The sequence below is a fragment of the Crocuta crocuta genome, unplaced genomic scaffold (genome assembly GCF_008692635.1).
Source record: "Crocuta crocuta isolate KB4526 unplaced genomic scaffold, BGI_CrCroc_1.0 scaffold16, whole genome shotgun sequence".
In the NCBI taxonomy this organism is placed as follows: Eukaryota; Metazoa; Chordata; class Mammalia; order Carnivora; family Hyaenidae; genus Crocuta; species Crocuta crocuta.
This window is the reverse complement of record NW_027531893.1, coordinates 247,739-263,463: the sequence shown is the minus strand read 5'-3', so window position 1 is coordinate 263,463 and position 15,725 is coordinate 247,739. Positions and strand designations below refer to the sequence as shown.

Below are 15,725 nucleotides of genomic sequence, written 5' to 3'. Positions count from 1 at the left end.
GCCCAAGTGGACCATGACAACAAATTACCCCAAAATGTATCAGCTTTAAAAAATGAATATTTATTATCCCTTTTCTGTGAGTCAAGAGTCTAAGGACAGTTTAGCTAGGTGCCTCCAGCTCAGAGTTTCTCACAAATTATAGGCCAGGATGTAGTCATTTCAAGCCTCCATTGAATATACTTTCAAACCACCTACTTGGCTGTTGACAGCCTCAGGTCCTCATTGACTCTTGACGGGAGATATTAGTTCCTTGTCATATGAAGCTACCCATAGGGCAGCTCAAAACATGGTAGCTGACTTCCTTCAGAGCAAGTCAGTTAGAGAGAAGGAAGGACATGGAGAATGGCAGCCACGATCTCTTTGTAAGCATATCTTGAAAATGGCATCTTAACCACTTTGCCATATTATGCTCTTTAGGAATAAACCTCTATGTCCTGCTTACACTCAGGTACATCAAGAGGCAAGTGTGGATCATTGAAGTCCATCTTTTTTTTTTTTAATGTTTATTTATTTATGAGAGAGAGAGAGACAGAGAGAGCACAAGCAGGGGAGAAGCAGAGAGAGAAGGAGACAGAAGATCTGAAGCAGGCTCTGAATTGACAGCAGACAGCCTGATGCAGGGCTCAAACTCACAACTGCAAGATCATGACATGAGCAGAAGTCACTCAATCAACTAAGCCACCTAGGTGCCCCATTGGAGTCCATCTTAACAGCTGCCTAATACTCATGTATAAAGTGGAAATAATATTGCCTGCCACACAAGATGGTTGGTTGTAAAAGCATAACATAAATATATTCCCACTGGCTTATTTGCATATAATTTATTTCAAGTCTTTGTTATAAACTGTGGAACTATATTAGTAAAATCAATGAAATTGCTCCCGTGCAGAAGAAAAAGATTTAAAGGGAATTTCTCAGGGCACAGAAATTACTGTTAGAGTTATGAGCAGAATTCCAAGGATAAAATGCCATTCTGCGCCATACCCACTTATTTATGCTTTGATTTCTTCATCCATAAGTGGTGCCAAGTAGTATTTTTTAATGCATCCTCCAACAAAATTCTAGATGCCAAGTATAATTACTCTAAATATTTAGAATCCTTTTGGGAAAATAAATATACTTCCAGCATTAAAAATTTAATGAGCTTAGCCACAGATTAACTCACAAAGTTAAAGTAATCATAAGCTTTAGAATACATAAGTGATCTGAAATACTTGCTGAGAAATTAACTCTAAGAAATTAAACTATCATACATTTTCACATCGAAAACTAGTTTATAGACATTATTTTAAAAGAATGACCATTTTATTCCATAGAAATATTAAATAGTCCAGATTTTCTAGAAAAAGTTAGGGCAAAGTTATTTTCTAAAAGTTCCTATAAGAGTTAAGAGCCTGGAACCTTAAAAGTCCACAAGAGGGAGAAAAAGGGGGATCCTGGGTGGCTCAGTCAGTAAGCATCTGGCTCTTGATTTTGGCTCAGGTCATGATCCCAGCGTCATGGAATTAAGCACCATGTTGGGCTACTCACTGAGTGTGGAGCCTGTTTAAGACTCTCTTTCTCTCCCTCCGTCCCTTACCCCTGCTTGCTCTGTCTCTCTCTCAAAAAAAAAAAAAAAGTTCACAACAGAAAAACCTAAATATCATAAATCTAGGACATTTTCATTCACAATCAAGTCACCACACTTTTCACTTTAGTGTGCGAGCACACACACACACACACACACAATATTGTGAGTCTCTTTGCCCCTGTCTTCAGGCTCCCTAGCCAACACCTCCAATTCTGTTTAATTTTTGTGTTTACTTTGTCCCTCACTGATATTTATTCCTATAGTCTTACATTTTCTCTCCCAAGCACTGAAGCATTTCCTTAACAAGACAGTGTTCTCCATGGAAGAAATACTGGTTCCAGACGCTCAGAAAATAAATTTTTTGCCCTTTCACACCATTTTATGTATTGAGAATACTTTTATGGTTCAAGAGGAGAGAGAACCAAGAGGTTACCCAGAGTAGGTAATAAGGAAAATCTTTAATTTGTTGGTAGCATTGTAGTATTAAACAATCTATTGGATAGGCTATCAAAATGGTGGGAGGAGGGTGCCTTGGAACATTCCAAATAAAAACAGGGCGAGCATAATCCATACTGACATGCCAATAAGGAATATGCTATTTATAGGGTCTTGTGCAATCTAGATGCTCTGAAGGGATTTTCTTTCATTGTAACTTTTGTCTTCTCTGGCATGATCCCTGAGAACATTATAGGAAGGCCTTAGTATGTGACATTATTTGCCTTCAGTTCTTTAGAACTAGCTTAATAGATATTTGTCAAAATATATAAAGAGGGCATCTCAGAATTTAACTTGAATGTTGGATTGTTTTACATGTGGGTCTTAAGCAATTTGTATGCAGGAGTAAGACAGAGTATAGAGCTACTTTAGCTTAAGCAGAGTTTTAGAGTATTAACCGCTGTCTAAGACCATTTCTAATACAGCCCTGAATTGTAGAAGTGAATACTCACCTCAGATCTGTATTTATTCAGTTCTCCTATTCTCCAATTAATTTAAATCAGTGAAGCATTATGTCATAAGCACCTTGCATCTTAAATTGGGCCAGATCTCATTCATTGCTATACACTTCCCTCATAGATCAGTATGTGTGGGGTCTGAAATGATTCTTCACTCTCCTTAGTGACAGTAGTGGGTAAGAGCATACATTACGGAGTTAGGCTTCCAGGGTTTGTAACTCTGCTTCTGTTTTACTACCTGCATTTCCTTGGGAAAGTTACCCTTTTTGTGCTTCAGCTGGGTTTTTTTCCTTTTTTTTTTTTATCTCTATATGTTGAACTGCAGACATAGCTTTAAATAACACCTTCATATATATATTTATGTGTAATCCCATGATCCACTTTTTCTCTTTGTTTCTTTCCATCAATATTGACAAATATCCTTTTCCATTTTGTCCTAAAATAATAATAATAATGTTTATTGTTTCCATTCATTCTAAACTCTACATCTAAGCTTTTAGTCGAATTGCTTATGATCATTTTCTAACTTAAATTCACTTAAATTTATTTTGTCCAAATTAGCCAATAATTCTTAGACTTCAGCATGTGTAAGGGTTACCTAGATTGCTGGTAAAAATTACACATTCCTGGCCATCATCCTGATAATTCTGAATCAGGAGCTATGAAACAGATCTCAAGGATAGTAACTACCACCTTGAGAGACTCTGACATAGGTGGTCCACAAGATGCACTTTAAGAAAATCTGATCATCTTCAGTGATAAAAACATTACACAGCATTGATTTAGTTCTCTCCTCTAAGGAATACCATGAACACTGTCTCCTTAGTTTGAAAATGATTCATAGCAATTACTTCAAAAAGATAAGACGATAAGAAGATGATTTTATCTTAAAATAAGATTTAAAAATATAAGTATTAAAAATGATAAGATTTTTAAAAATAAATAAAATGATGATTGACAAAAAAATAATTTGTAATTTTTTTCTGGAGGTTGGGGAAGGAAAAGACAATGTTAGGTACAGATGTATATACCAGAATGAAAAGCCTAGTATACAGACAGATTTTTATTTACATAATTCATTGCTGAATTCATAGCACCTAGACTAGTGTCTGGAATATGGTAGGTCTTAATACACATGGAATTGTTAAATACTATAGCAACCAGTATAGATTCAAAAAGGTTAAGTCATGTGATTATTATAATTTTGAGCCAAAAACAATAAAAGCTAAATATAGAATATGAAAAAACAAGTAGTGAAGTGTTTAAAGTTATGTTATTTTCTTAATATGGTAGGGAAGGGAAATATTAAAGGCTAAATTCAAATTAAAGGCAAGCCCCCACTGAGTCCTCTATAGTATACCATCGTACACATATGACAATAATCTCCCTATTACTAGCAGTAATAAATTACAGGAATGTGCCTGAGGAAACTCAATTTCAAGCTAGCCAGACTCTTCTTCAGAAAATTTAGTCTTATGTTTGTTTGTTCTCCGGTGTATTCTTTGTCAAAATCTGATGTTATCCTTTAGTGGCAACTTTCCAGGGGCCAAAATCACTCTGTTCCGTCTTCACCTCATGAAATTTTTAAAGTGTGTGTAAAGCAGAGGGCTTGGGAAGAATGCCTATCTCTTAAGAAAGTTACCTTCTATGGAGATAGAGATTTCATTTTATGGCAAAAAATATCTGACTCTGACATCACCCTCTGTTCAAAAATTAGTTTATGGAACAAACAGTTGACAGTCTAAAATATTTCTCCACTAGTAACAACACTGTAGACATTTGGTAGAATACATGACACCATTTAAACACATCGGCTACCCAAAAAAAGGGAACTTGGGGGGAAAAGGGGGGATTTGGCTTCGTACGAATATCCTGGTAGAAACACATGATGTATGTGCCTGATTTCTACGTTTTGATTGTGCTGTTTGTATTGTAAATGAATGTATTTTCCTCCAGTCCTTGTTCCTCTGACCTTTAGAGTCTTAATGAGACTCCAAAAGCAGCAATCAAAAGCACAGTGTTTCATTTTTGGAAGCATTCAGAAAGCAATGCACTTCAGCTAAATTTAGTTGTAGCATTCAGAATTTAAAAACATGTCTGATCTTCTTCTACGAGACACACAGTGACTGAGTGAAGACTCACTTTTGATTTTAAATAAGTTGGTCAAATATTAGTTGCTTCTTCATGGCTCACTCATGTAAAACAAGAAAGAAGGGTCTCGATGAGGGATAGTAACAAAAACTGACCCGGCTAAGGCTTTTGCAGCTAGGCATGCTCATTTTGTAGGACACCAAACAATAGAAACTTTTGTGTTCATTTGAAACAATTCTGGCTCAGAAAACACAAATCACAATTAAAATTGAGGCAACAAAATTGGAAGCCAAAAACAGTGAGAATAGCTCATGTTAAAGAAGTATTGTCTTCTTTATAGAGAATTATACTTGCTAAAAACTTTAGAGAATAATTCAAATTTATTTTTTTAGAAAAAGGGAGAATCAAACTTCAAAGTAATATTTCATGTCCTACATGACAACATGGGAAATATACATCTTTAAGAATTCAAATGTTTATTTATTTAAGCAATAATTTGACTTTCAGGCATATACTGTTTATAGTACCTAGTCAGCAATCTTTCTTCAAGGTAACATAATCTAAGGAAACACATCAAGCCACAGAAATTCAGTTCTTTGGCTCCACAAAGTTCAGTTCTGACTATGAAAAACTGCCACATAAGAGAGACCAGATGCGATTTGTAACTCTGAATTTAACCCAAGTGTAACCTAGCCTTCCTCACTGGAAAATAAATTTCTCTTTAATTTTATTGTGGAAAGAACACTTAACATGAGATCTAGCCTCGTGTATAATACAATATTGTTGACTGCAGGTGCAATGTTGTACAACAGAGCTCTAGAACGTTTACACCTTAACTAAAACTGTATACCCATTGATTAGTAACTCCCTATTTCCTCCTCCCTCCGGCCCCTGGCAGCCACCATTCCACTCTTTGATTCCATAAATTTGACTTTTGGTCACCTCACATAAGTGGAATCATGCAGTATTTATCTTTCTGTGATTGGCTTATTTCACTGAGTGTAATGTCCTCAAGGTCAATCCATGTTGTAGCATATTGCAAGATTTCCATTCTATGTATATACCACATTTTCTTAAGTAAATAAAAAGCAGTTCTCTCAGAATTTACAAAATTGTAAACGAAGAGAAAAGCCAGTCTGATGTCTGATACAATAAACCTCTGGAGACACACTAACCAGCAGTGTCAGAATCCAGTGTGGAATGAGGAGGTTAAAAGGAACAGGATTGGGAGAGTTGTTCCCTCTTCTCCCCTCCTGCCCACATGCCCTTGTGGATCTGGCCTCATCTGCAGGGTAGTGTCAGTGGCTGCTCAAACCTGCTGGGGGAAGCAGCTCTGGGAAGGAAAGGGGAGGAGTGTGAGAAAGACGGGAACATTAGAGGGACATGGAACTCAACAGACCCGTGTATGTTGGTTGAGATAGGATTAAAGCCATTTCCCAATCCCTTCTGCCATGTCCCTCAACAAATAGGACATATATTTCCACTCAGCTGTACAAATGTCTGTTTGATCATGTGTAAATCTAAAATTCTGTCTGTAATCTTAGCAATTTAATAAGTTGACCATAATATTACATTATGTGCAATACGTGGAGAAGCCAAAATGAAACGAGGTGCAGCTGTCTTTCAGAACCTTGCTCTTTCTACCTAACTGCGGCCATCAGTTCCTAATAAAGAACAACAGAAAGGGTGTGGTGTGAGGAAAGCCCACAACATGAAGTCTCAATAAAACAAGCAGAAACCTCACCAACCTCATACAAATATGTAAGGGCTTCCTGAATTAGATAGTGTATGATAATAAAGCTCCATTAGGAAAAATTCTGGAAACAAACTAAGATATCAATGCATAACAGGTGTGCAAATCAGAACATAGATATAGGAATATTATAGATAAGAGCTGCAATTAGTTCTAAATGGAGTCTTCTGGCATAGCAGTTTTAATTCAGGAAATGTTCTAATTTCAAAACCATCATTTCAGAAGTCAGCAAATTATGAACATAAATACAGAGAAATTGCAGCTAGGAAATCTTCCCCCATTCCCCCAAACCACTGAAGTGTAGCTATAGAGAAAACATTTACTTGTAAAACGCTAAGAAATAATTATGAGTGCAACTCAAAACCTTGATAAGATTAAGTATTATTATTTGGGATATAAGTGTTTGCACAAGCAAAAATAAAATGTATTAATGAAAACAGGATGAGTTCAGAGAGATTGTCTAAATTTGGGGGAGGTATGGTCTTCCATCACTTCAAACTAGACTAGAGCACAGAGCTTAAGAGTAAACAGTCTGGGAGTTCCTCAGAAGATTAAATAGAATTACCATGTGACCCAGCAGTTCCATACTTGGGTGGTATAGATCCAAGAGAAGTGAAAACATATGTCTACCACAAAGCTTACCTGAATGTTCACAAATGCATTATTTGTAACAGCCAAGAGAGTAGAAACAACCCAAATGCCCATCAACTGATGAATAAATAAATAAAATCCACACACAGAAATATTAGTCAGCAATAGAAAGGAATGACATACTGATACACACTATGACGTGGATAAACCCATAAAACATATGCTAAGTGCAGGAAGTCAGTCACAAAAATCAAACATTGTATGATTTCATTTATATGAAATGTCCATAGTGGGTAAACCTCAACAGACAGACAGCAGACTTTTATAGCAGTGGTGAGAAATGGGTGTGGGGTTCTTTCTGGTATGATGACAATATTCTGAAATTGATGGTGGTGATGACTGCCCAATTCTGAATATACTAAAAACTATTGTGTGTTTCAAATGGGTGAATTGTATGGCAAGTGAATCATACCTCAATAAAGCTGTTAAAGAAAAGAGCAGGTTCTTTGGGGGGCCCTACATGGCTCAGTTGGTTAGGCATAGGACTCTTGGTTTTGGTTCAGATCATGACCTCATGGTTAGTAAGTTCAAACCCCATGTAGGGCTCTGCACAGACAGTGTGAAGCCTACTTGAGATTCTCTCTCTCTCTCTCTCTCTCTCCCCCTCCCTCACCACATCTTGTGCTCACTCTGTCTCTCTCAAAATAAAGAAATTAATTTTAAAAAAGGCCAAGGGCTGTGAAGCTGACATAGGACTACCTCTTTCACCCACAGTTCACTGGTTATGAAACCATGAATAGTTAATTATACCTTTTTAAATCTAATTTTAAGCTTTATTGCCTTTAAAATGAAAATAAGAGAATTAGCTCATTGCATTCTTGTTGGATTAAGCTAGATAATGCATGTATGATATGTAGAAAAATGCCTGGAATATAGTAAGAACACATAGCAATAAATCATTTTGATTCAAATAATCTATCTCACATTCTGCCTCTGAGTATATAACCAAAGGGCATTTTAGGGGAGAACATAGTCACCCTCCATGCCTCAATATCTTGATATGGGGCATGATGGAATTGATCCAAGCTGTTATTTTGATAATAATAATCAAATGGTTATGACTAACAATAATCACAGTTTCTGTAAGGTTTTCTTCTTTACATAGAAAAGTGTCTTGTGGGTGCCTGGGTGGCTCAGTTGGCTGAGCATCTGACTTTGGCTCAGGTCATGATCTCACAATTCGTGGGCTCAAGCCCCAAGTCGGGCTCTGTGCTGACAGCTCAGAGCCTGGAACCTGCTTCAGATTCTGTGTCTCCCTCTCTCTCTGCCCCTCCTTGCTCATGCTCTGTCTCTTTTGGTCTCTCAAAAATGAATAGACATATTTTTTAAAAAATAAATGTCTTCTTTAAAATGTGAATAAGTGGTCACTTTAGCGGCACATACACTCAGCCTGGAACATTACAGAGATGATTAGCATGACACCTGCTCAATGATGGTATGCAAATTCATAAAGACTTCCATATTATTATGAAAGAGTTCTGGACATGGATAGTGGTGATGATTGCACAATATGAATATATTTAATACTCCTGAGCTGTTCATTTAAAACCAGTTAAAACGGTAAACTTTATATGTATTTTACTACAATACAAAAATTGGAAAAAATGTATATTAATAGTGCTTCATTAGGAGGATCCTGAGACCATAAAATAGTGGCCCTTTGTCAATAATTTTACATATTTGAGTAACAGAATAGCTAAATTGCTGGTCCAATGTTACTCAGCAAAGAAGAGACAAACACAGCATTAAAATTCTGACTATTACAATTTGAAGAAACTAACTAGAGCAAGCTGTTTTTTGTTTATTTATTGATGATTACTTTGGAACAGTTCAGAAGAATAACTATTTGTAGAATCACCTATTATCATTAAATTTTCCACTATTTTGTTTATACTTTTAGAGAGACATGCAGGATGGGAGATAGTAATCAAAGCAAAACTATGCTTCAGGTTGATGCCCAAACAGCAATTTAAAACATTTTAAATGTTCTTATATTACTTTTTTTTCCTGCAAAGAATTGTCTAAAAAGCTTTTCTAAGGGTTTTAATTACTGGTTTAAACAACTTGTATATGAACATAAAGCATGAAAATAAATTTACACCCAGTAAATAGTAACAAGCCCTACTGCAGTTTCTATTCTTCCATCATCTAACATTTCATCAAGCAACAACTATGGTAATGGATGATTATTAATCCAAGATAACGGATTCTTGCTTTTCATATCAAATTGATCTCTACCTGCATCTATACCCTTAAATTCCACCTTCCTTACTGCTATCGTGGATGAATTGTTTATGTTCTTAACCACAGCCTCTTCTTCCCTTTGTGGCTAAAACTAGTGGAAATACTTGTTTCAACTTCCCTGCCTCCTACTATCTGCTCAACCCACTCAGTCAGTTTACCAATACTTCCATCTTGCTCTGTCCTGGGGCCAGTTCTAAAACTTCATCTCTCTCAACCTGCCAGCAGTGTTTGACACAGTTATCACGTCCTTATTGACAGGTTTTGTTTTTGACACTCTTCCATGTTATTTTCCTGCTTCTTCAGCCGCCTCCCCTTCTCAGTCTCTTTTGCTTGTTTCTTTTCCCCCTCCTGACTTCTAAATGCTAGAGGGCCCAGGACTCAGGACCACGGCTCCATTTTCTCCTCTATCAATACCCTTCCATAGCCTTAGCTAGTTCCTGCATGTAAATATCATCTCTCTGCTAATGACTACCAATGACCACCCAATGCATATATCCAGCCCTGACCTCCTCCTGAGCTCCAGGCCCATAAATGCAACAGGCTACTCATCATCTCCCTTGGGTGTCTGTTAAGCATGTGCCCAGAGCAGCAGCCTTAATCACCCCCTCTAGAGCCTTCTCCTTCCATCTGCTTTATCTGATTCAGTTGCTAAGTCAAAAAACCCAAAAGTTATCTTTGAATTCCTTTCCCTCTCCCCTACAATAGATCTATCTGCAAGTCTAGTCAATTTGCATATATCAAAACGTTTCCTAAAGCCAGTCACTTTTGCTGCCTCTCCTGCTACCATCCCTGTCATCTACACTTACCTCAACTAGTGCAACAGCCTGCCCACTGTTAACTTCCATTCCCTGCCCTCCTCCACCTCAGTCTCCACAAAGCAACAAGACAGAGCTTGTAAAAACTAAGTCAAATTATGTCACTTCTCTACTCAAAAGCCTCCAGAGTGTAGGCCTCACACTTAAAAATAAAATCCACACTGCTTATTTCCTCCCACCCAGTCTGGCTCTGGCCACCCTTCTGATCTATCTCGTACCACCCTCTTCTCCCATGCCCCACTGTTCTCAGCCAAATCGTCCTCATTATTCCCCAAACATATCAACATGTTTCCCTCCAGAAGGATATTTACTGATATACACTAGGTTATTTGATCATTATTTACTGGCCAAATTATTTTAAGCAGGGTATATTCCCTTCTCCACTNTACTCAGAGTGTTTCTTTTTCAAGTGAGAAACCTAACCAAAGGAGTGTCTGGCTTGATTTAAGGCAGCCTCAGAGCATGTCTTTAAAAAAAGTTACTCAAGATGATTCAGTTCTACAGATCTACTGTATTGTACACTTAACCATTTATTAAGAGGCTAGATATTATGTTAAGTTATTCTCACAACAGTAAAAAATTTACACTATCAGATGTGTTTGATAAGCTTGCTGAGACCTCAGGCAAGGAGGCCTTGCTACTTCTGTAGCTGAGCAGATTAGAGCCAGCCTCTAATAATTTGCAAATGTATTAACATCACATCTATCTTTTTATGAGGCAGATTCAAGATCTGATCAGCTTTCACCACTGTTTTCTGCCCCCTCCCCATATATCTTCCTGAAATGGAGTAAGGCTAAAATCTAAGAACCAGACTTGGTTTTCTCTACCATCCCTTCAAAATACCAAGAACTTCACATACTCATTCCACAAATGTTAACTGAATTCTTCCTTGATTCCAGGCATTATCTTGTCTCTGGTGACATGAAATGTATTGCAATGGACTGACCTGTGCCTGTATTACTGCAATTCCCTTGAGTTTCTTGAAAGAAAATTGCTATATAAATCTAAATATTTTACAAACTCTAACTTACTGTGTTTCCCAACACTTACCCTTACCCTCTATTTTCAACTCAACTTCCTCCCTTACCCTCTATTTTCCTATCTTTTAACTTTCTACCACATTTTCACTGCATACCATAAGATCTCAGTAAATGATATAGACTGGCATCTTCTGTTATGTCCCTTTTCTTACATTCTTCAATTTTGCATCTGCCAAACTACTTTCTACCTCAAATTCAAAAGCCAAACCAAATTTTGATTAAATTGGAAGGCTAGGAAGTCTAGAAAGACTATGTGGCTGAGCCAGCTATTAAAGGGCTTCAGGGAAAAAAGTCCAAAGCACTGAGAGAGATGCAAAATGAATAAAGCCACTGTCCTCAGCATCTTACTATCTCGGGAGTGGACATAAAGTAAATACCCTGTGAATATCATATTATGACATAAGGAAAATCATAAAATATGGATATTCTGTATAGTTAACTCACATAGGGCTTTTGGAGGATGCATGCACATAGGTGGTTAAAAGTGAAGAGGATTTCAATAGATGCAAATAATTGAAGTTCCAGACAGAGAGGCCAGTATGATATAAGAGCAGTAGGAGAGGAAGGATCCTAAATGAGGATCCCTCTATCCTGTGGCAGCAAACATCAGAAGCATCTGTGCTTTCTGAACTCTCATTCAGCTGCAGACAAGATTATCTGCCACTCTGTTTAATGTTTGTTTGATGATACTAATGACAGGTGGACAATATAGACTCACTCTTATGGGTCAATATATGAGTGACATTGACACTATCAAGACAAGGTATCCCTTCCTCAAAGGGAATGACAGAGAAAAACCATACAAACACAGGTAGAAGGTGTTCTTCCAAGAAAACATGAAGCTATGGTAAGGCAGTTTCTATCTGTGGCTAGAAAATGCAACAGAAGACAGACTGCATTTCTCTGAGTTTTAACCACAATAACAGAGATATGGCTTATTTGAGCAGGAGGAGAAAGCCAACTAACTCCTAGACAGCAAGGCAGAGCTACATAACACACGCACACACAGAGGGACGAAGGCAGGTTCTAATGTTTATTTTCATAATGCCTTTCAGCTTCGTGCATGTAGAATTTACTCTGTGGGACTCCGAATATGTGTAGACACTTGGTCCTAAGCAGGGTGTGAAGGGAGGGAAACTAAGGGAGTTTTTGTCTTCTTCCTATATGCTCTACAAGAGTCCTTCTATCTTCTGGGAAGCTACTTCCTTAGCTTCTTTTCTTTCCTTTTTACCCATACCCTTAAATATAAATAGTCACTTTGAGTTCAAGTTCTTTCCCTGAAGCACACCAAAACAATAGCCTACTCTACCTGCTTCCGTACTCAGCCCTAAAAATTTCATGTCATAATTATAAAAGAAAGAGTGTATTAATTTTGAAAAGAAGGTAAAGATAGAGAATAGCAGCTGTATGTTTTAACAGGGGACTGCGGTAGGGCCCAAAGTATTTCTAAGGCAGTTGAATACTGTGATGTGAGTCACAGCTCCAAGGGACCAACTCTTCAGAGCGTAATTCCTTCTGTTGCTATACGACACTGTCACACACTAAAGAGTGTTTTGTTTTGTTTTTTTTCCATGGGAAATGTTCAGTGTAAGGCAATCTGTTCAGGAGGCATCACCTAAGAGAGGGATTGGGAGAAGTCACATAGACTGGGGACAAAGGTTCTTAGTCTAGCCTGGAGGGCTGGGGGTGGGTCTGTGACTGGGCTGTAGAACTTCTGTGAACTCCTAAAACTGTATGTGGTATGTAAAATTGCAGCTATTTGCATTTCTCTTGAGAGGGCCTCCATTGTTCTATTTATATTTTCAAAAGGATATGTAATCTCCACAGTTATAAAGGTCAGTGCTCCAGGGAAAGTGTATTAGTTGGTTAGGGCTACCATACCAAAGTGTCACAAACTGTGTGGCTTGTGAGTTCAAGAAATACCTTGTCTTCTTGGTTTTGGAGGCTGGAAGTCTGAAATCAACATGTTGACAGGCTTAGTTTCTTCTGAGGGTTGTTGAAGGAAAGATCCGTTCTGGGCCTCTCTCTTGGGCTTGTAGATGACTATCTTCATGTTCATGCCAATTGCTCCCTGTACATGTATGTGTCCATTCTCTCCTTTGGATAAGGACACCAGTCATATCGGATTAGGATCCACCCTACTACAGTGTGACCTCATCTTTAGTTACATCTACAACAACCCTTTTTCCAGATAAGCTTGTTGCGGAAATCTGGTCTGGATCACTGGCGGAAGAACCAAGTGGCACTCAGAGATTTTGGAAGGGAGAAGGTTTATTTTACACCAGTGGGCTCAGAGGAGATCATTCTCCAGAGGTCTGAGCCCAGAGCATCAGTAGAGGGAGTAATTTATAGCCTGTTACTTCTGCATTCCTCATTAATGTGTGAGACAGGCGGTGTGGGAAGAAGAACCTGGAAGAGGGAGCCTTTGATCAGGGACAGGTAGTTCCTTATTAGTCCTGCCAGACATCTTATAACAGATTTTTCCCTATCAAGATCACCTCAGGTATTGGGGGTCAGGACTTCAACATAAGAATGTTGAGAAGACACAATTCTACCCATAACAGAAAGTATAGCAGTAGGGTATAAGGTATCTTTTGTCCCATTTCAAGCCTACATCCCCCTGTTTCTAACATGGGGAGACAGATAGTATCAATAAGACTACAAGAATGTTGTAACTTCTCTATCCCAACATGACTCTCGTAATAGGAAAACCGGTCATAATAGGTTAAATAGTTTAATATATATAAAGCTCATAGATCAGTCCTCAGCACATAGTATATGTTGGATAAACATTGACCATCATTTATACACATTCACTCATGGTTTCCTATTTCACCACTTTCCCCTTGTCACTGACATCTGAACCAGAGATGTTCTGGATTTCCCTGATTTTCTCCTCCTTTCTCACTGTCACAAGTTATACCTTTCTCAGGATATGGAAGCATCTGGTATCCTGTGTATATCATGCTGCCCTAAATTCAATAGGAACCTTTATCCCCAAAGGATAACCCTTTCATAGTCACCCAATGGGGACCACAAGGCCCATAACACAGATGTGACCTGCTGAAGAAGAGGTCAACAGAAGGCTACAAATCCCTTTCCCTACAGTTCTTTCCCCTCCATAACCAATGTCAAGTGCATATTTTGAAGCCTACTTTTTTTTCTTTCCTGACTCAATAAGGGATAAAATTGATTCCCAATTAAAAAAATTATTTTATCTACCTTTTCAGAGGATTTTAACAGTTCACATTCTTTTCATGTTTCCAAATATACTTGTCCTTGTAACTTTCTACAGCATTTATTATAGCATGAACATCTGTACTCCCTCCTTGAAATGTACTTATTATTTTCAACCTGCTGTTCTAGTTCAAGAGTGACCATTGATAAATCAGCTTTTTTGCTTTTTAAACAAAAGTATTTACCCCCCTCTAAATTTTAATCCTTTTATGCACATTTTCCTAGATATGTAATGTTACATCAGAAACCTCATATAAGTCCAATTAAATAACAATAAACATATTGATTTAATTCCATTTAATAATTACTGAATATCCACCATGTCCTGAACACTGTGCTTGTCACCAGAGATGGGGGGAAAAAAATGAAACAAAGCAAGACTACAGTTTTCTAGGAAAGAGGGATAGTTGAGGGGAAACAGTAGTTTTTAGAAATTAGAAGTCACCATGTCATGCATTGTGTGGAGAAATTTATGTGTTATATTACTTAATATTATCATATGAGAAAACAGGGGTACCTGGGTGGCTCAGTTAGTTCAGTGTCTGACTCTTGATTTCCGCTCAGGTTATGGTCTCATAGAGCCTGTTTGGGATTCTCTCTCTGTCTCTCTCCCTCTTTCTCTGCACCCTGAGCACCTGCTCATGCCTTCTTTCTACCTCTCAAAATAAACAAACATTAAAAAATTAATAAAAAATAGCATCATATGAGAAAAAAGAGTAAAAGACTAAAAAGATTTATAGAAATTGTATTTCTAATGGAGTGGCAAAATCTAACTGCAAAACTAGACCCCTTTTTTACTTTATTGCACTGCCTATTCATTCTACAAATATGATCAAAAATCTACTATTAATGCCAATTAGATTGTTGGGTACTGTCAGAAAAATAATTAAAACACAGCCATAATCATTACCCACATGAATCTTGGAGTCTAATAAAGGATGCACGTTAATCAAATAATCAGTCCAATTCATTTAATATTGCTATTTTAAAATACAAGAGAAATGCATGCTTCTATGAGAGCTTCTGATAGTCAAATATGTAAGTCCTAAGGGAAGTGAGAGAATGGTTCCCAGTGGAAGGGATTCTGAGCTAAGATCTAAAGCATAATGGAGATTTTAAAAAGCCAAGGGTCATTACCACTGCTGCAAAGATGAAACAGGCATATATTTTCCTATTATTTATGCTAAGTATAACTAAAATTACTAGATATATATATTAAACAAACATCAGAAGACTGAAAGGTGGAGAGAAAAGGCAGTTTATCTAGGAACCACAGGACCCAAGGAATGAGAGTGGGTTTTCTTTTCCTGGGATTTTTTTTTTTTTTTTTTTTTTTGCCCTCATTTCTCTCATTTTATAACAAAAGAACAT

General features: G+C 37.5%; 1 long non-coding RNA gene and 1 other non-coding gene across 3 annotated transcripts in view; one reads left to right on the top strand and one right to left on the bottom strand.

Annotated features, from left to right (window-relative positions):
- The window catches only part of LOC144239297 (uncharacterized), a 280,545-nt gene that overhangs the window by 199,751 nt on the left and 65,069 nt on the right, over window positions 1-15,725 (bottom strand). The gene's annotated exons all lie outside the window — the stretch shown is intronic.
- On the top strand, window positions 8,382-8,485 carry LOC144239327 (U6 spliceosomal RNA). Its single transcript, XR_013337389.1, has one exon. It is a non-coding gene; the product is annotated as a U6 spliceosomal RNA (small nuclear RNA).